This window comes from Rhincodon typus, chromosome 8 (genome assembly GCF_021869965.1).
Source record: "Rhincodon typus isolate 14 chromosome 8, sRhiTyp1.1, whole genome shotgun sequence".
NCBI lineage: Eukaryota > Metazoa > Chordata > Chondrichthyes > Orectolobiformes > Rhincodontidae > Rhincodon > Rhincodon typus.
This window is the reverse complement of record NC_063339.1, coordinates 71,732,087-71,745,380: the sequence shown is the minus strand read 5'-3', so window position 1 is coordinate 71,745,380 and position 13,294 is coordinate 71,732,087.

Genomic DNA, 13,294 nt, shown 5'->3' with positions numbered 1-13,294 from the left:
TGCTGCCCCATAAAGAAGGCTCCACCTAGACTTGAACTAGGATCACAGGGGTCAGAAACCAGCGCGCTCACCATTACACCATGGCAACCACAAAATGGCGGATCTTGTTCAGACTTAGGGAGGAGAATCATGTGGACACCAATAGTTTGAATCTTAAAATAATTCTAAAATGATTCAATAGGATTTATACCTCTATTCTTCAAGATGAACATCAAGACCTTCCTTCAAACGCTAATGATCAACCAAATTGTAAAGGAATCCCAGTAGAGTTCCAATCCTGTAAGTCTCTGTAGAGGCCATTGAAATCTGTCTAGGCTGAATAGTTTTCATTGCTTCTGAGCCCACTCTTAACAGACAGCATGGTGGCCTTAGACTCAGGTTCAATTTCACCCTCACACAATAGTCTGTGTGGAGTTTACACATTCTCCCCATGTCTGCGTGGGTTTCCTCTGGGTGCTCTAGTTTCCTCCCGCAGTCCAAAGATGTGCAGATTTGGTGGATTGGCCATGCTAAATTGCCCATAGTCTCCAGGGAATGTGCAGGGTTGGATTAGCCATGGGAAATGCAGGGATACAGGAATAGGGTAGTGGGGTGGTCTGTGTGGGATGCTCTTCAGACATTCAGTGTGGACTCGATGGGCTGAATGGCCTGCTTCCATGTGTAGGGATTCCAAGATTCTTAGTCTTTATTAGGTTCCTCCTTCCATGTTAGCTGTCGTGCTGGGAAGTGATTCCGCAAGTGATCACTCCCCTCTGATACCTTGTCCAAATACCTCTCTTGCGAGTTCTGATGTTGAACTGCCCAATTTTCACCTTTCTCTCCTTCAAAGGGCCGACTTCAATGCAACACCTCTCTTTCTCGACTTTTCTGTCTCCATTTCTGGGTGTTCGTTGTCTACTAATATTCATTCTAAGCCCCACTGTCAGAAGCATGCTTCCTCTCACCCAATACACAGTAAAGATTCCATTCCATTCCCCCTGTTCTGCAGTCTCTGACAATGCTATCTTCTGCAACAATGCTTCTGATATGTCCTCCTTTTTCCCCAAACAAGGAACACCAACCTCACCCCACCCCAACCTCGGACCTTCAAATCTTCTTTCCTCACCCATTCCACTCCCTCCCAGAACTATGACAGAGTTCTCTCTGTGTTCACTTTTCACCCAACCAGCCTCCACATTCAAAGGTCCATCCTCTCTCATTTCTGCCATGTTTGACATGAAGTACCACCCAAAAAGCACATTGCTCCCTCCGCTCTCCTGTCAGCATTCCAAAGTAACTGTTCCCTCCGTGATACCCTGGTCCACTACTCTATCAACCCCCCAGCTTGTTTCCCTCCCCATTCACCTTCCAATGTAATAGTAGGGTGTGTAACACACGCCTTTTGTACTGTCTGAGGCCACAGATACTTCTTTCAGGCAAAGCAGAAATGTATTTGCGCATATTTTAATTCAGTAATCTATCATTACTGCTCACAGTTCAGTCTCGTCTACTCTAGGAAGCCCATCAAACACAGACTGGGAGACCACGTAGCGAAACACCTTCTATGCGTCTGCGTGCGTGAGCCTGACTTTCTGGTCATTTCTCTTTCTTTTAAATTTGCCAACTTTCTCTCATGCTCACACATGTGACCTTGGCCTACTGCACTGTTCCAGCACAAGCTGAAAGAACAGCACCTCAGCCTCAGATTAGGCACTTTACAGCCAACTCTCAACATGAAATTCAACAACTTCCAACCATGAACTTTGCCATCCATTTTGATTGTGTTTTTTTTTGGCAAGTGACAGCCTTGTATCTTGTTGACGTAATTTTGCTTTCAGGCCAAGATGTTCATTATTCTGCTATTAACACTTGCTGTGGAGCAATGTCTTGTTTCTTCACTACAGCCGTTACTGCTCCCTTTGCATTTTGCTTCCTGGCATCTTTGTTATTTAACCTCTCCCACCCATTAACCAATCGTTGCCTTCTCTCTTTTTTTTCTGAAGAAGTGTCCCAACCCGAAACGTCGACTTTCCTGCTCCTCTGATGCTGTCAGGCCTGCTGTGTTCCCCCAGCTCCAAACTCTGTTATCATTACCTTCCCTTTTGTTTTACTGACCCCTCCTGCTTCAAACATCCATAAAAACCACTTTTACCTCTGCTCAGTTCCAAAGAAAAGTCAAAGTCAACTTGGAAGGGAGGTGTTATGAAACTTAAAGGATTTACAAGGATGTTGCCAGGGTTGAAGGGTTTGAGCTATAGGGAGAGGCTGAATAGACTGGGGCCATTTTCCTTGGGGCTTCAGAGGCTGAGGGGTGACCTTATAGAGGTTTATAAAATTGTGAGGGGCACGGATAGGGTGAATAGCCAAAGTCTTTTTTTCCCCAGGGTATGGGAGTCCAAAACTAGAGGGCATAGGTTTAAGGTGAGAGGGGAAAGATTTAGAAGGCAACGTTTTCATGCATAGGGCAGTGCATGTATGGAATGAGCTGCCAGAGGAAGTGGTGGAGGCTGGTACAATCATGACATTTAAAAAGCATCTGGATGGATACATGGATAGGAAGGGTTTAGATGGATATGAGCCAAATACTGGCAAATGGAACTAGATTGCTTTAGGATGTCTGGTCAGCATGGACAAGTTGCACCGAAGGGTCTGTTTCCGTACTGTACACCCCTATGACTCTATGACTTTATAAATGTAGTGGAGACTGACACTAGGAATGGCAGGGCAATCCTATGAGGAGAGATTTGTTCAACTAGTACTGTGTTCACTAACGGTTAGAAGGATGAGAGGGGTCAGATTGAAATATATTAAATTCTAACAGGGCTAGACAGACTGGATAGAGGGAGGACGTTTTCCCTGGTTGGGGAATAGAACCAGGGGTCTTGGTTTCAGGATATGGGGTAGACCATTTAGGACTGAGATAAGAAAGAAACGTCTTCACTCGGAGGATGCTTACCCTGTTGAATTCTCTCCCACAGAAAGCTGTGGAGATCGTGCCACTGAATATAGTCAAGAAAGTGATGGGTAATATTTTAGAATTTTAAGGGCATCCCAGGGTATAGAGAGAAAGCAGATGCATGGCTTTGAGAGAGTGAATCAGTCGTGATCACATTGAATGATGGAGCTGGCTTGAAGAGTTGAATGGCCTACTCGTGCCACGGGTTCATTTGTTCCTAAGCTTTTGAAAGGCTGTTTCCTTTTCTCTCTTCACAGATATTGTCAGACCTGCTGAGTACTTCCTGCAGTTTTTAACTTTGAGATGTCAGCTATGAGATGTTAGTCAGAGGTTGTGTCTTCCAACTCTCACTTCAGGGCAGCGTTCCCTCGAATTTTTCTTACCTGTTGCACTGGCTTCTGAGGCTCCTGTGCAAGAGTGACTTCTGAAAGCTGAAGTCAAACCTACGGCTGCCATGCCAACACCAATCGGCACGGACAGAGTAATGGAGGGGTTGTGCTCGCATAGCTGAGAGGGAACATTGCTTCCTGGGGTCACATTGTGTGCAATTTGGCTGCTAAATTTCCTACAATAGTAACTGCACTTCAGAAACCACTTTGCTGGCTCCATACATCACAAAATACAAGTCACTGCCCACTCTCTTGCAGGACGTTATTGATCCATTTTGATTTTTGTAACAACAATGGCACCTTTCACAGGATGAATGCTGTTTCACAACTTGCAATGGAAGGAGTTTGGCCCACAACCACCTTGGTTCCAGCACCAAGCTCAAGAAATTACCTTCCCAATGTCGGCTTAAAGACAATTTGGGACGGCTTATAAAACTTCTCTAGCTGTGCTCACATCCCAGGAGTGAACATTAAAAACTAGACACCTATTAAAAACCTACTGCTTTAACTAACTTTGCAATTGCCTGTAATGATGTCTGTACGCAGTGAGATGGAAATTAAATCACAGAAGATGAGAAACCACAGGATTCTGAGGCTGGGGGAGGAAAGCAGTGAAGATAGCTTGGTGATTTAATAGTAAGTGTGTGGGTGGTGAGAAAAAGGATTTTAAGTGAGAGGTGAGAGGGTGAAACAAAGTGACACGCTGAAAGGAGAGCAAAATACCAGAGGAGTAGGCGCGCCAGGTAGAGAAGCTTGTGGAGGAGCAGGACAACCTGACAGCAACTTCCTGATTTCCATATTTAACCATTGCTGCCCCATTTACTCCATTACAGTGATAAGTACTGACAGTCTCCCCATTGTGATTAATGCAAAATGTGGGCCTGAGAGCGCAGGGAGATGTGAAATGGTTTGGATTAATTCTTGTCTGTGAGCCATAATTTATGACACATGGAAAATCGGCAGAGTTGGTGTGTCCTTATCGAAAGCTACATTGGTGAATGTATTTTACAGTAACAGCGTGGCTTGTGGGTGTGCATGGCAAATAAACATTTTTCCAGTCATCCCCCAGCGGGTGAAATCTCATCTTCAAGCGATTCAGATCCTAGCCTTGGAAGTTCCAGTAGAAGACTAATTGATCTCACCACAAACTAAAAGGAAATGATATATGTTTATGAGTACCTTATGCTACAGGCGAGAGATTTGTGCATTGTTCCATGCTTGAAAGGGTGCTGCTAGACAATGCCTTACAAATTGTCATCGTCCAGTCTTTCTCATCACCTTTAGGTATACTACTAAACAGCCACTGGAGTTGAGTCCCCAACTCAACAACTTGCTCAAAAAAACTCTTGAGAATTCATAGGAAACAGAAAAGAGAGGATTTTAGGCTGTCTGACTCTGGCACATTGAAACAGTGTTTGACTTCACTGTGGAGACAGAGAAATCAGGCAACTTGTGGTTGACAAGATAGAGTCATTTTCTCCTAACTCACTCTCTAAACTGGAATGCTAATCATTTATGGATAGAACACTGTCACACATTGTGGCCATTACATTCGACAGAATTGGTAGCATTGACTTTGGTGGACAAGCAGTTGATTTCAAGTTTCTTGGCTTTGCAAGTTGACTGAAATTCTTTTTGGCCTGGCACCCTTCAAAGGTGGCTGCTTGACAGCACTCAGAGAGAAAGAGTGTATTTCTTTTCTTCGCCTACAGTTCATGAGTGCTAATGGCTGTTCTCAAACGGTGACTTTCATAGCATACCACTAGCACACACTGGTACCTCAGGCCACTAATACACCCAGAACAGGGTTGGCAGTCAGTTCTTGTCCCATTCTTTCAATAGCCCTGGAAGAGTACCGCACAAATATGTTTGCAGGAGATGGCCTTTTGCTGATGGATGAAGTGGGTGAGTAGTCATTATCTCTTCCTTTTTGATATTTCTGTTTGAAGTTTCCCTGACTCTGTGACGTTCCATGCATCCATCCAGGACTATGTCCGATAGTCACAAATTTACACCTACTGTATTGGTTTCCTTTCAAAGAAACGCACATTGAGATTACAGGTTTGATATGCCATAAAATACTTCTAGTTCTCATCTGTCACTATGACAATAGGAACTTCTTCACTCAGAGAGTGGTGTATGTTTGGAATTCTCTATCCCATAGGGCTGTGGAAGCTCAGTCATTAAGGAAGTTCAAGACCAGGATTGAAGGGTTTACAGTAAGAATCAATGGATACGGGAATAATGCATGAACATGGCACTGAGGTAGACGATTGGCCCTGTTCTAGAATTGTGGTGCAGACTCAAGGGGGCTGAATGGCCTATATCTGCTCACGTTTGTCTATGTTCCTGGAATTATTTGGCCAGAGTGAGCTATTTCTCTGCATCTATTTCCTCAAGTCCTTCCAAATGACTTTGAGTGATGCAACTCTGTGAGTTAATAAAGGATTCTTTGATAAAGAACATGCGAACAGAGTCACTAGATTGCTCACCGAAGGACTTCACTGAGCTCCAATTGCTTTAATATTTGAACTGCCAGAATGGATTGTGAAGTCTCATGCGAAGCTTAGTCCGTTGGCAAGGTCCAGTTTAGCTGAATCATAACGCTTCTAAATTCCTTCTTACTTTCTGAATTCCAACAGATTCAAGTTGGGGAAGGCAGAGATTGGCAGGATTTGAACACTGAGCACTTTATCCATGCAGTCAATCTGTGTCTTCACATCTATAAGAAGTCTCGTCTAATATCCTGGCCTCTGGATTGAAGAAGACATGCTCCCTGATTTTTCTTTTGTTCATGCGTAATGCATCTTGGACACTGATTGTCAGGTCATGGAGAATTCCTCATCCTTTAGGTTTGGATTTCAATCACTCTGCTCGTATTAAAATTCCTTCATAGCTTCACATCTCTCTATCTTAATAAATTACTCCAACTTTGCATTCCTCTGTATATCCTTTGTGTACCCCAATGGTATCAATGTGGACTTCACAAGCTTCAAAATTTTCCCGCCCCCGACCGCATCCCGAAACCAGCCCAGCTCGTACCCGCCTCCCTAACATGTCCTCCCACCTATCCACTCCTCCCACTTTAAGCCCCACCCCCATCTCCCACCTACTAGCCTCATCCCGCCTCCTTGACCTGTCCGTCCTCCCTGGACTGATCTATCCCCTCCCTAACTCCCCACCTACACTCACCTTTACTGGGTCCAACCCCACCTCCTTGACCTGTCTGTCTCCTCTCCACCTATCTTCTCCTTTACCCATCTTCAATCCACCTCCCCCTTTCTCCCTATTTATTTTGGAATCCCCTTCCCCTCCCCCATTTCAGAAGAAGGGTCTAGACCCGAAACATCAGCTTTCCTGCTCCTCTGATGCTGCTTGGCCTGCTGTGTTCATCCAGCTCTACACTTTGTTACCTCTGTATATTGCCAACTTCTTTTGTTCCTTCGTTGACTAAACTCTGGGATTTCCTCCACTGATCTTTTTGCTTCTCTATCTCCCTTGTCTCCTTGAGGACACATCTTAAAATATACCTCCTTGAACACACTATGATCATCTGTCTGAGCTTCTCCATTTTTTGGCACTGACTGTGTTTGAAAACATTTCCCAGAGGTTTTACCATGTTAGAGATGGCATAATGAAGACCTTCAATTTGGAAGCAGTACAGTTGGAAAGGCTGTAATATCTTTAAAAGGTTTGTGACATCTGTGATTACTTTTAAGGATGTTTTAAAGGGACTTTTTTGAGGTTATATCAATTGTAAAAGGATGGGTTATAATTTTCTAATACAAGGGATTTTGGTCCAAGTTACTGGCGGAAGCCATGACCTGGAGACAGTACCAACAGGAAGAAAGTTTAGAAAGAAGCCACCTGGCCAGACACAAATGAAAGCTGCAGTCACAAGGAGAGCTACAAGTAGAGGAGCTGAAGGATAAGAACGCAAATGCAAACACAAGGAGAAAGCAACAGAGATAGAAAGAGTAAGTTCTTGAAAGAAGAAGAGAAAATCACTCTCAGAAGTTAGTTTTTTTCCATTTGACATTAAAGAAAATAGGAACACCCTGATGGGGGTGGCATGGTGGCTCAGCGGTAGGCCTTACAGCGCTAGGAACCCGGGTTCAATTCTAACCTCGGGTGACTGTGTGGAGTTTGCACATTCTCCCCCGTCTGTGTGGATTTCCTCCGGGTGCTCCGGTTTCCTCCCATATCTAAAGATATGCAGGTTAGGTGGATTGCCCACAGTGTCCAGGGTTGAGCAGGCTCGATATGTTAGCCATAGGAAATGCAGGGTTAGAGGGATAGGATAAGGGGATATGTCTGGGTGGGATGCTCTTTGGAGGATCACTGTGGACTTGATGTGCAAGCCGGCTCCAAACATTTCAAACCTGGAAAGTTGTGTGAATAGCTTGGAGGCACTAAACTGATGGGTGTTTTCCCAGAAGTGTCCACATAATGAGATGTAATGTGATTGGTTGAAAAGGAACTTTGGAAATCTACACTGTCAGGACAGTCGTGACCTGAGGGAGAAAGGGTTTGTATGAGAATATCTTGTTCATCACCATTGTACCCATGAAACTCAGAGATGAATGCAGTTATTAGGTAGGCTTCTAACCTATCCCTTGTACATAAAGTACGGCATATTGTGGAACATAAGCTGAAGCGGAATACTTGTGGTTGTGTAAGATTTATTGTGTCGGTGATTTAACGTAAAATTCACCTTATTATTTGAAGTGCCATTTGCAGTTAAGTTTATGTTTAAGTTGTTTGGTTCCTAGCCTAGTTAAGATAAAAGCTGTCAAAAAGTTGAATCTCATTGGCAATTTCTTCGTCGGGAACAATTCAGCACATGTGGTTATTTTGGTTTTTGGTTCCCTGAGCGGTATATATAAATGCAAGTTGTTGTTATCTTCAGGCATGATGATATATTCTGTGTAAACCCGACTGTGGTTTGGCTTGTGAATGAATCATTCTCTGCATGTAAGCATGAACATGAGAGCTGTCAGTAGCTAACACAGATCAGAACACAATTGGAGAATGTTTTCAGACACTGCGTTATCTCTTTGACTCTAAATAAACTCCCCCAGATGATTTAAAGCTGCTATGATGCTTACTATGCTTTATAGTCATACAGACAAGGAGGTTTCCTGGCTTGATACTCTGTTTATGCCGATTTCACTAATACAACGGCCCTCAGGACATCTGGACGAGTGGGGTGCGGGAGTTGACATGAGAAATAGGAAATTAGCCCCAGCCTCCCTATCTCCTCAATGTCTCACAACTCTCAGCGATCCATCCACTGATCCAGTCTTGGCCACTTGTGTATCGTCTGATCCCACTGTCCACTGTTGACCGCTGTTCCTTCAGCTACCTTCACCCTAGCCCCTGGTATTTCGTCCCTGAATTTCTCCTCCTCTCCACTGTGGCATTTGCCATGATTGCCAGTATGTGATCCTGGGTTAGACATAATTGGAGTTGTTTGCTGCCATCGACCTTCCTTTGTCTATACTGTTGATCATTGGTAGAGGTTAGGCTATGGGTGAGTCTAAAACATAAGAGACATTTGTCTTAGTTAAAAGGACTCTTGTGTCATAACAGCAATAAATACAACCACATTACTGGCCAGGCCTAATTATTAGGGACTCTTGGGAATATAATGAATACGTCAGTTCCCAATGAAATCTAGTTTAGCATTCTTGTCTCCAGCCATGTGTGTGACATCATTAGATTGGGTGGAGCTAATGCAACTTCAACTTTAACTCTTTTACTACCATGACATTACATAAGATTCCCTCTATGCCATTTTTAAAATACTCCTTAATAGCAAGCTTTCAGTCATCCTAAAATCTCTTGATACATCTTGGGATTTTCTTATCATGATAATGGTTTCCTTGTCCTGAAGTATCCTGGGATAAGCAAAAAGAAAGAAGTAAACATTGCCGAAGCAGGAAAGAGATTGTGAAATTCCTCTCCGAGCTCTGAAGGCCATCATGCTGAGCTGAAGGACCACAGTGACTGATGTTCCCAGTCTTGATGGAGACCTACAGTCTACAATTATAGATTCTCACTTGCAGAAACCCACACGTCTCTCTTTTAAAGACTTTGGTCAACAGCACTGCTCTCTCCTAACTCGCCGCAGACGAACAGAAACTCCTACCATCTCAATTGATTCTACAATTCCATAACTTGCAAAAAAGAAACAGAAATTTATATCATATTCTCAGGACATTCCAAAACACTTGAAGGTCAATGCTGTCCTTTTGAAATATAATCACTCTTGTAATGTGCCAGGCAGTTTGCTCGGGACAAGTTTTCATCAAAACCATTTCAGTGACACTTATTGGCCAGGACATCACCAATTGCAATATGGGCTCCATCATATTCTCCCCAGAAAACAAACAGGCTCTTGGTTTGAAATCAAATCTGAAAACTGTGTGCAGTTCTGGTCACCCGGTTATAGGAAGGATATAATTAAACTGGAGAGGGTACAGAAAACATTTGCCAGGATGTTGTCGGGAATGGAGATTTAAGATATAAAAATAGACTGGAAAGACTGGGACTTTTTTCACTGGAGTATAAAAGGTTGAGGGGTGACCTTATAGAGGTTTATAAAATCATGAGGGGCATAAATAAGGTGAAATGGCAAGGGTCTTTTCCCAAGATTGGGGGAGTACAGAACTAGGGGACATATTTTTAAGGTGAGCGGAGAAAGATTTTAAAAAGTCATGAGGGGCAACATTTTTACACAGAGAGTGGTTCATGTGTGGAATGAACTGTCAGAGGAAGTGGTGAATGCAGGTAAAGTTACAACATTTAAAAGACATCGAAAAGACATTTAAAAAACTTTGAATAAGTTCCTAATTAGGAAAGATTTAGAGGGATATGGGCCAACTGCAGACAACTGGGATTAGTTTAGTTTGGGATTATGTTCGGCATGGACTGGTTGGACCGAAGGGTCTATTTCCATGCTGTATGACTCTCTGACTCTATGAAAGACAGCAACTCCAACAGTATAACATATTGTCAGTATTGGACTGGGAGTGACAGTCTGGAATAAGTCTTTGGGGTGGGCTTGTCTCCATGACTTGTCCTTACTCATTGATTCACAGGGTCAGTTTTCTCCTCTGCTGGCAAATGGGATTTGGAAGCTGCCAGCTTCAGTCCAAAGCTGATCTCCACCAGATCATAACAGAGGAGTCCTCATGCCTCTGGACTGGTCTCTGATCAGAGTCTGCAGGAAGGCTGCAGGCAGATTGATTTCACACTCAGAACCAAGAGATTCACCACAAACGGCGGAATTACAGATGCTGGAAAGCACCTTCTTAAGGGGCTGAAATACAAAGGGGTGGATGTTATGCAATCGTTATGTAAAGCTCTGGTTAGACCACATCTAGAGGACTGCATTCAGTTCTGGGCACTACACCTCAGTAAGGATATACTGGCTTTGGTGGGGGAGTGTAGCAAGGTTTCACCACAATGGAGGAAGGGTTGAATTGTGAAGACAGCTTGCACAGACAAGGCCTGAGTTCCTGTGTGCAGAGGTGGCCTAATTGCACAAGATGTTCAAAGGCATTGATAGAATGGAGAGAGAGAGAGAAAAACTGTTCTTTCTGCAGAACAGGGTGGAATGACATAAGCATCGAAGTGTGTCAGTTCAAATGTGATGTCAGGAAGAATCCCTCCACACAGAGGGCAGTGGAAAATTGAAAATTGCTTTCCCAAAGAGTACCGAGGCTTGGGTTCAGTTAAAATTTTCAAAGCTGAGATCAATAAATTATTGTTAAGCTTGAGGAAATGGCAGGTCAGTCAAGTTGGCGTATGAATCTAATGGAACAGCAGAAAAGGCCCCAGCGGATGAATAGCCAGGTTTAACTGTGTTGCGTACTTGGATATCCTCTTCACTACTTCAAATCAACAGAGGGGTTCCAGTCATTGAAATTCTTAGAGGGTGGGGGGTTTGGAGTTTGACTTGGCCTGGCGCACTAAATTGCCTTTTTCGACAGGACACCTTGAGCAGCTCTCCTGGACGATCGTGTTCTTGCTGATAATTGAGTGGTTGTTCTGCGTGGGAAATCTCACCCAGAACGTAGTCAAGTAAGTTGCTCGCAAAGGTGTGTTATACTTATGGCTGTAAATGCTTCCCTCCTGGTTATGTTCATGTTCCAAGGGTCAATTATTTCAAAAATTCAATTTCTTTTGTCCCAAAATATTAGCAGCCTTCCTTTCGGTTGTATAGGTTGAGTGTTTCTCTAACTCTCTCCACCCCTCTCCATCCCTCTCCCTCTCCCTCTCCCTCTCTCTCTCCCTCTCCCTCTCTCTCTCTCTCTCTCTCTTTAAGGTCAGCTTCTTTGGTCATCTGCTCTGTAAATCTCCTTATGTAGCTCAATCAAATTTTGTAAAAGAAACATCTTGGTGTGGTGATTACTGCTGTTTTTTAAAAGCAAGGAACCTGACACTCATTAAACTCAACAGTAGTCAAAATGTAGTTTGCAGATGACTAGAGCTGGGAGGGAAGTTATAAATTAAGATTCATCTAGGAACAAGTAGCGGATTGGTCTATGGACTAGTGGCCAGTTATTGATGACAACAGTCTTCTGCCTATTGGTTCCCAGATAACTGAACAGCCTGGGGCTGTGAGCAAGAGATTAAGAAGCTATCAGAGCTGCAACAGCTCAGAAGCCTCCCTCAGAAGCCAATTTAAGCCTGAAGAAAACCAGTGTACTTTCCCTTCAGCAGTTATTGTAGGCTGTGACTTGTAATTAATAAACCAGAAACCTTTTTTTTACAAATGTGGATCAGCCCATTGTGGGGTGGGGGCAGGAGGTCTTGCAAATGAGTGAAAGTATCCTGAGGAGTAAGACCAAGAAACAACATTCTGATCAGCGCAAGAACCAGCTCAGCAGATCCTGTGAACAGAGACCACAGAAATGCTTTCCTAGTTTTCCCTTCATTCATAGCACTATGTCTTTCTTTTCCTGTCTGTGTCTGCCTGCCTGCGTATTTGTCAGGGGACATTTATGAGGGAGTTAGAGTTCTATCTAGGAGTATGCAAACAGTTCGTAATTGTTCACTTGCAACTAGAGTCAATTTGCTTTCTTTATTTATTCTTTATTCATTGACAGGATGAGGGCGTCACTGGCTGGGCAGCATTTATCGCCCATCCCTAATTGCCCAGAGGGTAGTTAAGACTCAACCACATTGCTGTGGATCTGGAGTCACATGTAGACCAGACCAGGTAAGGATGGCAACAAGGTGCAGGGCTGGATTAACACAGCAGGCCAAGCAGCATCATAGGAGCAGAAAGGCTGATGTTTCGGGCCTAGACCCTTCATCAGAAAAGCTCTTAAGGTTGGGGTGGAAGGTGTTGGTGAAGTGGATGAACAGTTCGAGCTCCTCGTGGGAGCACGAGGTGGCGCCGATACAGTCATCAATGTAACGGAGGAAGAGGTGGGGTTTAGGGCCGGTTTAGGTACGGAAGAGGGATTGTTCCACGTAACCTACAAAGAGGCAGGCGTAGCTTGGTCCTATGCGGGTACCCATGGCCCCCCCCTTTGTCTGTAGGAAGTGGGAGGAATTGAAAGAGAAGTTGTTGAGGGTGAGGACGAGTTCGGCTAAGCACTTTTCTGATGAAGGGTCTAGGCCCGAAACGTCAGCCTTTCTGCTCCTCAGATGCTGCTTGGCCTGCTGTGTTCATCCAGCTCTGCACCTTGTTGTCTCGGATTCTCCAGCATCTGCAGTTCCTACTATCTCAGGTAAGGATGGCAGATTCCTTCCCTAAAGTGCATTAGTGAACTAATAAATAGTAATAGTTGTTAAGTACAGAAACCCAGTCCGTGCTTTCTGTTAACCTGGGGCTGAAAATCAGGGAATTTGGGGAATTTTGCACACTTTTACAAAATCTCTAACTTTTGTGACAACTCCCGAAATAGTGGTAGTAGGAACTGCCGATGCTGGAGAATCTGAGGTAACAAGGTGT